This window comes from Vombatus ursinus, unplaced genomic scaffold, assembly GCF_900497805.2.
Source record: "Vombatus ursinus unplaced genomic scaffold, bare-nosed wombat genome assembly UNPS02014770.1, whole genome shotgun sequence".
In the NCBI taxonomy this organism is placed as follows: domain Eukaryota; kingdom Metazoa; phylum Chordata; class Mammalia; order Diprotodontia; family Vombatidae; genus Vombatus; species Vombatus ursinus.
The window spans coordinates 4,492,587-4,506,264 of record NW_020954548.1 but is presented as its reverse complement, the minus strand read 5'-3'; the positions used below and the strand labels follow the sequence as shown (position 1 = coordinate 4,506,264).

The 13,678-nt window shown below is 36.1% G+C and overlaps 1 pseudogene; it reads right to left on the bottom strand.

The window, feature by feature from the left end:
• Positions 1-491: 491 nt before the first annotated feature.
• Positions 492-1,583, bottom strand: LOC114043672 (annotated as a pseudogene).
• Between the last annotated feature and the right edge of the window lie 12,095 nt (positions 1,584-13,678).

The following is a 13,678-nucleotide window of genomic DNA, read 5'->3' as shown; positions in this document are numbered from 1 at the left end:
GTAAAACAAAACAAAACAAAACAAACAAACAAAAAACTGGCTCCAGATCTGCCTTTCCATCAAGTCTGGAGCAACCTGAAGCAGCATCTCTTACCTGGCCCCTCACATTACTCACTTTTCTTTGTAGAGGAGGAATTCTTCGGGGCACCACTGCCAATTTCATAGAAACACGCTTTTTGGATCCATTTTGAATGGATCTGAAGAAGAGATTTGAGAAAACAACTCCACCTAACTTTGTTGCAGAGGTGGGAGGCCAGTGGAAGTGAGACATTGCACATATTTCAGATTTTTTTTGATGTATTGATCAGTTTTGCTGATTTTTTTTCCTTTTGCAATTTTTGTCCCTTCATAATAAATATCATTTATTATGTGGAATGGCTCTCTGAGGGTGTGGAGGAGGAATACTGGGAGAAATTCTGTTGATGGGGGGGATAAAAAAAGAAATAAAATATGCTTTAAAGAAGGCTAAAAAAAGGTACTGAATTTGGACTTTAGTGGGCTTGCTTAAAGGTTATTTTAATTAAGATCCTATTTAGTCCTTCATCAATTATTTTGAATATCTTAGTTTCAAATACATTCCTTTCTTCTATAAACTTCTGAAAGAGAAGAACACCATCTCCAACACCAAAGTAACGTGCTTAATTTGCTAAAAACAGTTCTTCATTTTCATCCAGCAAATTAGCTAAAGTTTGATGGAAAGCACTGAGAATAATGTCATATTTTGCAAAAGTTTTTTTGCTGCTTAGCACAACTTTGGAAAACTCATAACATTCCCCAGAAAAGAATCAACATTTCCTTTAAAGTTCTTGTGTTGGGTTTGAGCTACTCCGCCTTTTCAAATCTACCTCACTTACTTCATCATCTTCACATTCAAAAGTGGAGTTCACTATCACATTTGGAATGGTTACTTCATCAATTACAATGCTATTAATAATCTTGAAAGTGGATTTCTTTAGCTTTTCCCTTGAGGGCAATTATACCCAGAAGCCCTGCTCCACAATCAAGGTCCAACACTCTTTTCCCAGCAAACTGTACTTCTTCATCAGCAAGAAAAGCCAGAAGTATATTCTGGTACATTCCCAGATTTTCAGACCTCCTTCATAGATACCTATGATGAGATCAGAGTGAGAAGAAAGGCTTTTGGATACTATGTCTTCTCCACAAGAGTTGTCTTTCAAAAAGACCATTTTCACCACTGACAAATTTACATGTTGGAGATCTGGTGTAACTTCTACCACTTTATTTTCTCTCACTTTCTTTAAATCTTTAGGGACATGATGTGCGTTGGCCACTTTCAAACAAGGCTATTTTTCTTTTGGATCTCTTGTGATTTCATCTGAATTAACCAGTGAGTTGTCACAGACTTGAGAAACTTCAACTTCTGCTAATGATTTGCATCCCCACAAAGGCTCCTCAGATAAGTCACATTCTTTTGAGGACCATTTTCCATCTTTCAATTTTCCTTTTTGACTCTCTAAGACTAATGTCTTTCCTGAAGATTCCATGCCCAAGGCCTCATCTCCAAGGGCTGGTAATTCATTTTCTAGGTGTCTCTCTATAGTAAAATTAAACTGGAATGCCATCTTCTCATTAAATGGACAGAGCTCTGGTATGCAAAGTGTTTTGTAACCATAAGCAAAATATGAAGTAGTGGTGAAAGTCACTATTGATTTGAAGAAATTTCAACACTCATCCAATGAATTTGTTAAAAGACATTCTTCCTAAAAAATGCCATGATTGCTGAGATGAAAAATCTCTCTAGGTATCTGTAAGCACAAGTGCAATGTACTTGGGTTCACTGTTACCTTGAATGCTTTTATCATCTCTCAATTTTGCCAGTCTGGTCGCCATCGAAGCTCGGGTTCTGGGATTCCATCCTCTCTTTGGCAACACTCAGCGTCTCCCACTTCCAGGAGGGCGGGCGCCTGGTGCTCATGCGCAGTAACTCCGCTCAGCTCTAGCCTACTCCATCTGACTCCAGATTCAGTAGGGATCTCAGGTGAGGCGGGAGGGAATTCTCATAGCTTGACTGGGGGGTGGAGGATTATTTTTGGCACTAGGAAAGGACGGGAGGCGTTTGAAGTGGCAGAACTTTGTTGCTGCTCAGAGAGAATGTCTCAGGACCACGCGGACCACGCGGAGCCTGCAAGCTCTGTGATGCTGTACGAGTTGCCATTGGTGCGAAGACCTATGTGGGCCGGAGCTGCCTTCTGTCCTGCCCTGGCTTCCCATATCCTTGAATATCCGCTGGGTCAGAGAGACACGGGAGTCCTGCTGCCTCCCCCAATCATGAATCTTTTTGAGTGTGAAGACTTTGAAAGGTTAAGGGGAGGAGTGAAAATTGTGTAGGTGGTCTGCAACTTAATTCAAAAAGGCTCTAAAATGTTTTGTTACGAATCATCAATTTGTAAATACATCATGTATACAAATATAAGGATTTGAATATACATGTATATACACAAATGCAAGGATTATTATGTGTATAAACACATGTATGTGTGTATGTAAACACATGTACATATATGCATGTATTTGTCAAAAATTTAGTAGTTTTCAGCTATTAGAGCTGCACTAAGACTAACACTTTTGGAATAAACTGTACATATATGTATATATACATACATGCATATATGTATATACATACATACATATATAATATATATATATATGTATCTGATTCAATTTGCAGTTTTCTTTTTTTTCATTGAATTTTGCTATTCTTAAGGGAAATATTCTGACCAGTTTCATATTCATCACTTTTTTTTTATTCTGCTGAAAGGAAACAATGTAATGATGCTTCATTAAAAAAAAAAATGGCTTTCCCTGCCACCCCTCTCATTTTCCCCTCCACTAGCAAAATTCTTCCTTGTGCATCTCTTTTATGTAAGATGATTTCCCCCATTCTTCTCCAATTTTTCCTTCTCCCAGTGTATCCCTCTTTCCCACCCCTTCATTAAAATAAATATCATCCCACCATAATTGAAATCACATAGATTTCCTCTGTCTATGTAGACTCAAACTAGTTAATAGTAATCATGTTCCTAGGAATTACATGTATCATCCTCCCATATAGGAATGTAAACAGTTTAACTTTCTTGAGTCTTTTATGGTTTCTCTTTCATGTTTACCTATTTGAGCTTCCCTTGAGTCTTATGTTTGATTGTCAATTTCTATTCACCTCTGGTCTTTTAATTAGAAATGCTTGAAATTCCTCAATTTCATTAAATGACCATTTTCCCCCCTGAAAGATTATACTCAGTTTTGTTCAATAGGCGATTCTTGGTCATAATCCTAGCTCCTTTGCCCTCTGGAATATCATATTCAAATCCCTCATCTCCTTTAACAGGGAAATTGCTAAATCTTGTGTGATCCTGACCATCTCCATGATATTTGAATTGTTTCTTTCTGGTTGCTTGCAGTATTTTCTCCTTGACTTAGGAGCCCTGGACTTTGGCTTCAACATTCCTGGAAGTTTATATTTTGGGATCTATCTGAGGATTGGTAGACTATTTCAATTTCTATTTTACCTACCTTGATGTCTGATTCTAGGATATCAAGGCATTTTCCTTGATAATTTCTTGAAATATGATGTCTAGGCTCTTTTATCAAATGGGGAATGACTTGTATCCTTATAAATTTGACTTAATTCTCTATTTTAGAAATAAGGGCCTTATTAAAGAGACTGGTTGTAAAAATTCTTTTCCAATTTTCCAGTCTTCTTCTAATATTGTTTTCATTGACTTTGTGCAAAAACTTTTCAATTTAATGTAATAAAAATTATCCATTTTGCATTTCATAATGTTCTCTATGTCCTGTTTGGTCATAAATTCTTCTGTTCTCCATAAATCTGATAATACACTATTCCTTGCTCTCCCAGTTTGCTTATAGTATCAGCCTTTATATTTAAATCATGAACCCATTTTGAATTTATTTTGGTATATGGTGTGAGATTTTGGTCTATGCCTAATTTCTGCCTTCCCAGCAGTTTTTGTCAAATAGTGAGTTCTTATAGAAACTGGGTTCTTTGGGTTTATCAAATGGTAGATTACTATAGTCATTGACTACTGTGTCTTGCATACCTAACCTTTTCCACTGATCCGCCACTCTATTTCTTATCAAGTACCAAGTAGTTTTGATGATTGGTGCTTTATAATACAATATAAGATCTGGAACAGCTAATCTACCTTTCCCTGAATTTCTTTTCATTAGTTCCCTTGACATTCTGATCCTTTTGTTCTTCCAAATGAATCTTGTTATTATTTTTTTCTAGCTCTTTAAAATTTTTTTTGGTAGTTTGATTGGTATGACACTGAATAAGTAAATTAGTTTAGGTAGAATTGTCATTTTTATTATATTAGCTTGGCCTACCCATGAGCAACTAATGTTTTTCCAATTATTTAGATCTGACTTTATTTGTGTGAAAAGTATTTTGTAATTGTGTTCACAGAGTTCCTGGGTTTGTTTCAGTAGGTCGACTCCTAAATATTTTATAATGTCTACAGTAACTTTAAATGGAATTTCTCTTTCTATTTCTTCCTGTTGGGCTTTGTTGGTAATATATAGAAATACCAATGATTTATGTGGGTTTATTTTATAGCCCGCAACTTTGCTAGTTGTTTATTATTTCAAGTAGTTTTTTACTTGATTCTCTAGGATCCTCTAAGTATATCATCATATCATCTACAAAGAGTGATAGCTTTGTTTCTTCTTTGCCTATTCTAATACCTTCAATTTCTTTTTCTTCTCTTATTTCTAAAGCTAACATTTCCAGTATGATATTGAACAACAGTGGTGATAATGGACATCCTTATTTCACTCTCGATCTTATTGGAAATGCATCTAGTTTGTCTTCATTACATATGATACTTGCTGAAAGTTTTAGCTAGATGCTACTTATTGTTTTAAGGAAGACTCCATTTATTCCTATGCTCTCTAGTGTTTTTAATAGGAATGGGTGTTGTATTTTGTTAAAAGCTTTTTCTGCATCTAGAGATGATCATGTGGTTTCTGTTAGTTTTGTTGTTGATATGATCAATTATACTAATAATGTCCCTAATATTGAACCAGCTCTGCATTCCTGGTATGAATCCTACCTGGTCATAATATATTATTCTAGTAATAAGTTGCTATAACCTATTTGCTAATATTTTATTTAAAATTTTTGCATTTATATTCATTAGGGAAATTGGTCCATAATTTTCTTTCTCTGTTTTGACTCTTCCCAGTTTAAGTATCAGTCATATTTGTTGGCATACAGTTTGGCAAAATAGTTCCTAAATCTTCATTTAATTTTCTCTTCCTTGGTGGTGGATTTACCCTTTTCATTTTTGATACTGGTAATTTGGTTTTTTCTTTCTATTTTTTTAAAATTAAATTAACCAAAGGTTTATCTATTTTATTGTTTTTTTTTAATAAAACCAGCTCTCAGTTTTATTTATTATTTCAATAGTTTTCTTAATATCAACTTTATTAATTTCTCCCTTGGTTTTCAGTATTTCTAATTTGGTGTTTAATTGAGGATTTTTGATTTCTTCTTTTTCTAGTTTTTTTAGTTGTATGCCCAATTCATTGATCTCCTCTTTCTCTATTTTATTCATGTAAGCATTTAGAGATATAAAACTTCCCCTAAGAAATGCTTTCACTGCATCTCATAAGTTTTGGTATGTTGTCTCATTATTGTACGGAACTGCTGTATCCCATCTTTCTTCTGGTTCAGCTGTTCCAGAGTTTTCCTGGGGTGATATTTTCTGGATTTTCAGAAGTTAATAAGTGACACTAAGAGCAACTTACTTCTTACTCCACCATCTTGGCTCCTGGAAGCAGAACTCCCTGGTCAATTATTTTTTAAAGTTGTTATTTTCTTCAGTGTTTTTTGGGGGGTGCCTCTTTGCCCAAGCAAAGTAAAAAAATAATTGTCCTTTCATGATTTTCTTCCTTTACTCTCATTTCTTTATGATATTTTTCCGGTACCACTTTTATTTGATTTTGAATATATATGTATGTATATATTAATATATATTGATTATATATTCATATATATTGTATATATGTATATATACATATATACATATGCATATATATTATATCATATTATATACTTATTTATATATCTTTTAGAAATTCTTGTTTTGCTTGTTTCCATTCACATTTTTCTTCAAGGCTTTGCTTGTAATTTTTTTGACTTCATTGACTTCTTCTGAACTTATGTCTTATTCTTCACTGTCACCATAGTAGCTATTGATGGTCATGTTATTTTTTTTTGTTTGCTCATTTTTCCACCCTATTTCTTGATTTCAGACTTCATGTTAATGTTGGGCTTTGTTCCCAATGTATGTGTCGTGGAGGGACTCTGTCTCAAGTTTTAGGCTTTTTTTCACACTGTTGTTTTCAGAGCTAGTTCTGGGGTTCTGGAAATTTTCAGTGATTCCAAGATGGTGTGATTTGTGGAGAGGTGGGGGTCACTACTCTCTTGTTTTGCACTCTAATCCTTACCCAAGAAGGATCACCAAACCCTTTAGATTGCAATTATCCTGCTCCTCACAGCCCTTCCTCCTTTAGGAGGAAATATTACTGTTCCTCAGGTTCTTGATTCTTGATTCTTTAGTCCTGAAAGTGATACTGTCCTTCAGATCTTCCACTTCCTCTTAACCAAAAGTGCTACTCTCTGCTCTTGAACTGTGACCCTGAAATGGGTATAGGTAATGGAGTTGCAAGCAGATTCTTGTCTTCTGTCCATTTACTAGCATAGGGGTACCCAGCAATCTTTCAGGCAAGTTTCCAATCCCCTTACCATCTCTGGTTTGAGAGCTTCTGTCATCACTACCTAGTCTCATAAATAGAGTGTTATCTGCCTGGTCCTAAATCTTTTTTTCATATTTTTGTGCATCACTTTCATTTCTTTTTCCTATTTTTTCCTCTTTTCCTCTTATCTCTTTCTTTAATGCTTCCAGGAATTTTTGTTGGACTCATGTCTAGTTAGTACTTTTGTTTGCAGCTTTTGTTGTAGCTATTTTCACATTACTGTCTTCTGATTTTGTGTCTTGATACCATCGGTTTTTTTTTTTATCATCAAGTTCTCTTTTTTTGTTGTTTGCTCATTTTTTTCTAGAGCTTTCTTGAATTTGAATTTTATGTTAAAGTTGGGCTCTGTTCACCAAGGGGTGGAAGGCATTGCTCCAGCTTTAGGCTTTTTTGCACCTCAGTTTTCACAGCTAGTTCTAGGGATCTGCAAGTTTTCAGTGCTTTCAAAGTAGATCTAGAGAGATGTGTGGTTGTTGCTCTCCTGGTTCTTCCTCTGATCTTTACCCAGGAGGATCACCTGTTCCCTTGCTGCTGCAAGTGCTAGTTCTCCTCTATTCCCTGCAACTGTGACACAGAATTGCTTATTGGTGATAAAGTTGTCAAACAGTACAAGATCCTCCACACAGTGCCAACAAAGGGTCCCCTGTAATCTTTTTCTTAAAAATCGTCCAATCTCTTTACCATCTCTGGGCTGAGAGCTTCTAAAGCTGTTGCTGCCACTGTAGTCATAGATCCTGAGAGAATATTTGTAAAAGTACATAAAAAGGTTCCCTTTACCCTTCCACCCATCTTTGTTTTTTACTAATTTTTTGAATCTTGGCACATTATAAATTCTATACTTCACTATGCATTTCAGGTGAATATTGGAAATATTATATGGTCAGCCTATTCAACACAATGAGGAAAAGACTTTGTAAGCCTGAAATCCATAAAGAAATATACTGTTGTTATAATTAGCATTGTTTTCACCCCATATTCAAATGCTGACTTTGGGAAAAAGTAGATGTATTGCTTTGTATTGTTTGAAGTTTGGTGGAGCAGACAATATGAAGGAATGATATAGGCTTAATCTTGTTCCTACTTGTTTGATTTCTTCCCTTAGGTCTTCATATTTTAAGACCTTTTCATTCTATGTTATTTACAAGTTGTTTATATTAAGTATAGTAACAACTATTAAAATCAGCATCTTTAAAATTTTTGTGATGCTATGTTCTGTCCAGGCAATTTCAGGCAACCATTTTGTCTACAAAGAAGCTCTGGTTTCACTACAGTTAATGTGTTGAAATGTCAAAAAATTTTTGAGAATCATCCTTTTCCTAATAATAACAATCCTCTGCATCATCACCATAAGAATCATTATTGATATATTTATATTCCTAAAATTCCTACTGAGAGAAATAAGGATGGCATTTAAATCAACCTGCATCTGCATTTGACCTCAGATATCTCTTTCTCCCTCTTAGCAGTAGATTTCTTGATCAATGCAAGAAAGTATTAGGAGGAGGTCACCATTTCTTTCCCTGATAAGACTTTCTTCTATAGAAACTTTGGATTTTTCTTTATAAAATCTAGATGTTAAAATAAGACTTTAAAGAGAGAAACAAAAAGTAAATTTTTTTCACTTCTCAAATATGCAAAAAATTAAAATTTGTTCCTGTGCCTTTTGTGAATCAAAGCTTTATTGTCAATATAAATAAAAATAAGTTTCCTGAAACTAAAATAAAACTTGAGTAGTTTTCTAAAACCTGCTAAACTCATTATCTTATGGGCAAATTATAATAAATAATTAATATTAAAATAAGACTTCCCCAAAAATGATTGACAGCAAAAATATAGGCAAAATTCATTTGTTACTCTAGTATCTGATTTTTATTACATTTATCCCTTGCTAATTTGTTCACTAATTTGCCAAAGCACCTCGAGCCATTAGTATAAATTAATGTGTTGCTATGGTAATTGGAAAAGATATTGAATACTTTGAAATAGGTTTAATTCAGTACATATTTATTAAACATATCCTGTGAACTTGGAGAGTATTTTTGTTTTGGTATCTCAGTGCCTAAGTAACTAGAACATTTATTGTTATAGTAGGTGCCTAAAATAATCAATCTATCACTCAGTCAAAAAGCATTTAGTGAATGCTTACAATGAACCAGGTATTGAGCTAAACTGTGGCCTTAGAAAGAAAAGCAAAAACTGCCCCCGCATTTGGTTATTGGCATTCTAATGGAGAAGACAATGAATAAATAAATAGATACGGGGCAAAATATGTACAGATTTAGAACCCTCTTGGTTTGCAAATTAAGGGGACCATCACCTGGACTTCAGAGCAGTTGTAGGTATTCTCTGAGGATATTTCTGGACAGTTGGTGAAGTTACCCTACCTCTCTGGAGGCACAACCAGTGAACTTGCCTACCAGGCAAGCCTGTATCTTGAGGCAGGAGTTATCTTCTGTTTGTGTCTTTTTCCTTTGAGGCAGAGCCTTATAAGATTTCTAAAGGGAGTTGGTGGCTTACCCATTCTCTTCCACACACCCTCTGCCACTGCCTGTTCCCAGCCCACTTGTAAATCTCTCAAGAAAGTTTGAAGATTAATGAGTCAATTTTAAGAAATCATTCTAGAACCCCTTAATACTTAGCATTATCTTTCTGGGTGGGGATAATAAATCTCATTCCATACCTAATTCATATTTATGCTCTGGGGAACCTTTAGAAAACTTCTTACTCCCCCTCCAAAATCCAATACCCTTACACGCACACACACACACACACACACACACACACACACACACACTGCTTAGACTAAAACAAAAGTAGAATTTTTCCTCAAGAATCTTAGGTGAGGATGGAATCAAAGCACTGATAGGTGGGTTCCCCTTGCGAAGAAACAGTTCAACCCAGAGCAACAAAACCAGAGAAAACCATCAGCACGGGCAAAAGATGGGCATTGCAGCTCACTGGTTCAGTGTTACAGTAGATTTGTGTTCAAGAGAACTTGAGTTTAAAAATAGGGTCAGACACTTATCAGCTGTGTGACCCTGGGCAAGTCACTTCACTTCCATTTGCCTACATGCCAGAATTGTTATGAGGACCAAATGAGATAACATTTGTGAAGAATTTAGTACATTGCCTGGCACAAAATAGAAACTTAATAAATGCTTGTTAAAACAAACAAAAAAAAAACCAAGCAAGTTCCCCCTCCCCAAAGAGGGGAAAAATTAACCCTTTAGTCTCATTCTAGAGGTGCCTGGCTAGATGAGTGCTAGGCACTTCTCTTCTAAGAAAGGAAGGCATTAGCAGACTTCATGCAGATGTTGGAATGAGAACAGAATTTGAAGCAAGCCAGAGAAACTAAGAGTCAGAGATGAGGAGGCAGAGCATTCCAGGTGGGAAGGAAGGCTAGCACATGCAAAGATGTGAAGTTGGAAGATGCAGATGAAGTTAACAGCAAGTAGATTGTTGTAACTGTGTCACAGAGTGTATAGAGAGGAAAAAGGGATCAGAAGACTGGAAAGGTAGAAAGGAACCAGCTTATGAAGAACTTTGTGGGTGAAATAATATTATGTATTTGTTACTTTTGCTGTGTCTTCCCCTTAGTTGATGGTTTTATAAAAAAAGTTAAGGAAGGCATCCTGGTTTACTTATCAGCGGGAAATATACAGTAGGGGCTCATGAGCTACAGTATTAGTAAGAATAAACAGTTCCCATTGTTAATATTAGAAATGTAAACACAGTAATTTGTAACCAGCCCCTGTGGGGAAATCCCAACTTTCTGGAGTGAGTGCAGGTTGAAGGGAAACAAGCCCAGAGAGAAAGTGGGAGCTTGTGTTACATGCACACTGAGCATCAATAGTCTAGAGAAAGTGATATTCTTTAACCAGATTATAGAGAAGGCAGAGGAGAGGGGATAAGAATGATTAATCATCATGATGTGATTTGTTAAGGAGTGGTTAAAGGCATTGAAATGGAATGTGTACTGCATGATTTAGCTCTTTCATGAATGAGGGAATCTGTTAATAATCATGAAATTTCCTTGGCAATGGAAGAGAAGAATGCTCTGGGTAACAATATTAAGAGGATCTCTGGCAGTGTCTCATTCTGTCCAATGGTTCACAAAAGAATTTCTCTTCTGTGCTTTGGAGTTTCAACCATAGATTTACCACAAGGTTGAATTTTAATAAAAATGAAGAGAAGTAGCCAGGAGGACCACTGCTAAAGCAAAAATAAATATTATATTGAACAAGGAACAAAGAGTGTAAGTGACAAAGAAACAGATTTTGGTTTGGTGTAAGGAAATATGTCTTAAAAATTAGAGTCTACCTCAAAATATAATTGTTTAGGTTGTTGTTTTCAGTCATTTTTCAATCGTATGTGACTCTTCATGACCGTATTTTGGGGTTTTCTTAGAAAAGATACTGGAGTGGTTTGTCATTTCCTTCTCCAGGTTATTTTAGAGATGAGGAAACTGAGGGAAATAAGGTTAAGTGACTTGCCCAGAGTCATACAGATAGTTAAGTGTCTGAGGCAAGATTTGAATTCAGGAAGACTCATCTTCCTGACTGTAGGCCTGGAACTCTATTGCCCTCCAAAATATAATAGGCTCTCTTAAAAGTCTTGAATTTTTCATCATGGAGGGGGGGAATCTTCAGCTGAACACCGGATGCCCCATTTACTTGGCCTCTTGAAGAAGGAATTTTTATTTAGTTCTAGGTTGTACTTTTTGACACTTGAAGTCTGCTCCAATTCTGAGATTCTATAATTCTCTGATGTACCTAAGAGTCCTCAAGAATTGCATTGAGGATGCTTCTTAAGGAGATTATAAAGGAGATGGAAGGAAGGGGGAAAGAATAATTAATCCTCATGATATGATCATAGAGTGGTTAAAGAATGTGTACTTTTTATGCTTTAAAGTGTCTTCCCAGGAACCTAAGTAATTTTGCCAATGTGTAGTATTACCCTCTATCTCTCCCTACAGAAGAGAGTAATTAGATACTGCTAGAGAGTAAAGCAATCCTCCTCCAATGAATGTCACTTTCCCTCTGTCACTTTCCATCTTTGTTGTGTAGTCCTCCAGACTTTTAGCATCACCCAGAGATTGAGGACTTCCTACAAAGAAAAATATCTCATAGTTACTGTTGAGTGGACATTGTTCCCATACCTACTGAACATTGTTCTCAGCACAGCCTACTGGCATCCAGTACCAGTAAAAGGAAACATCCGGGTTTGTTCCTTGTGAAGGGAATTATGGTTTTCATATTAATTGATATAATATATGTACTGAACATACTAATAATTAGAATTCTCAAGACTTGCCTTTTCTAGTTTGTGAGTCAGAATTAAAAATGCAGTTTGAAATGATCAATCAAACCCTTGACATTCTTGTGCCTGTGTACCTTAAGTGAAGTGAATAAAACAGTAGAACCTGTTCTCATCACTGAACTCAGGTTCTGTGCCCTAGAGAATGTGGTCATGACAGCCAAAGACTCGACTCCAAAGTTGTTGTATTGTTCTCTTGGTGTTTGAACCCTGTGAACAAATTGTTTGTAATCCACCTTCCCCCTTCCCTTCCCACTTGTGATTTATGTAAATAATTGCTGTCTTTACTTCAGCAAGTTGGAATTCTGATCAGGAGAATTTCCAATTTGCAAATTTGTTCCTTGTAATGAAACTAATTAATTAGATGGCTACCTGATTACTGGCACTTTGCCTCTGGCCTGCTGCTTTGCCATTCTCAGGTTAGATACTGGTTCAGTAAAATCCTAACATCCTACTTGAATGGTTCAGTGCCAAGTTATTCTTTGGATCTGAGTCCTAGGGTGTCTGGCTTAAGCCAGGTCCATCGATTGAAGCTCCTTTGTTGCTAAGTTACTTATGTTCTCCACTGGTCTCAGTCTGGGTGCCCCCATGGTTCTGTGGAAACATATATTTATAAGTTGACTCTCTTTCTCCCTTTCCTGCCTTACTTATTTCCCCAGTTCCTTCTTAAAAGGCTAATAACACTATTGATAATGATACTAGTATTTTTAAAGTTTTATATAATGCTTTACATGTTGAGGATCTAGGTGGCACAGTTGATTGGAACACAGGGTTTGCAATCAGGAAGGCTTATCTTCCCAAGTTCAAACCTGACCTACGACACTTACTAGCTGTGTGACAGTGGGCAAGTCACTTAACCTTGTTTGCCTTAGTTCCTTATCTTTAAAGGGAGCTGGAGAAGCAAATGGCAAGCCATTCCAGTATCTTTGCAATAAAAACCCTAAAAATGAGTTCATGAAGAGTTGGATATGACTGAAATGACTGAACAACATTACATTTATTATCTCATTTGATCATCACAACAGCCTTGTGAGGTAAATGCTATTATTTAACCCCATTTTAGAAGTGAAAAATTATAATCAGAGAGAGTTTAGGATTAAATGACTTGCAAAGGGATCACACAGCTAATAAGAATTTGATATACGGTTTAAACCTAGGACTCCCTGAGTCCGCTTGACCCCTCTGTTTATTATACTATGGTGCCTACCAAAGAATTATGTGAACTTGTATCAGTCAAAACCAAGGCCTCATCAATGGTGCAATGAAGATATTACACCTCATTCCTGTCCAGAACGCATTCTGGACTTTTTTTTATAATGTCCCAGCTCTTCATTCTAAACCTCCAGAGAGTAATTAGGCTTGTACTGAAAAGTGAGATGCAATTCTGAAATTCACACACTAGATGCACCCTCTTTGTCTCTCCCTCCTTCCTTCCTCTCATTGGATGGGTATTTTCAGAACCTCCATTTAGTAACCAGAATAGCCAAGTCTCATTCCTTTCTGGGTTATACTTTGAACTTTCTCTATCATGCAGTGGTGGGCTTCAGCCAGCTAATACCAG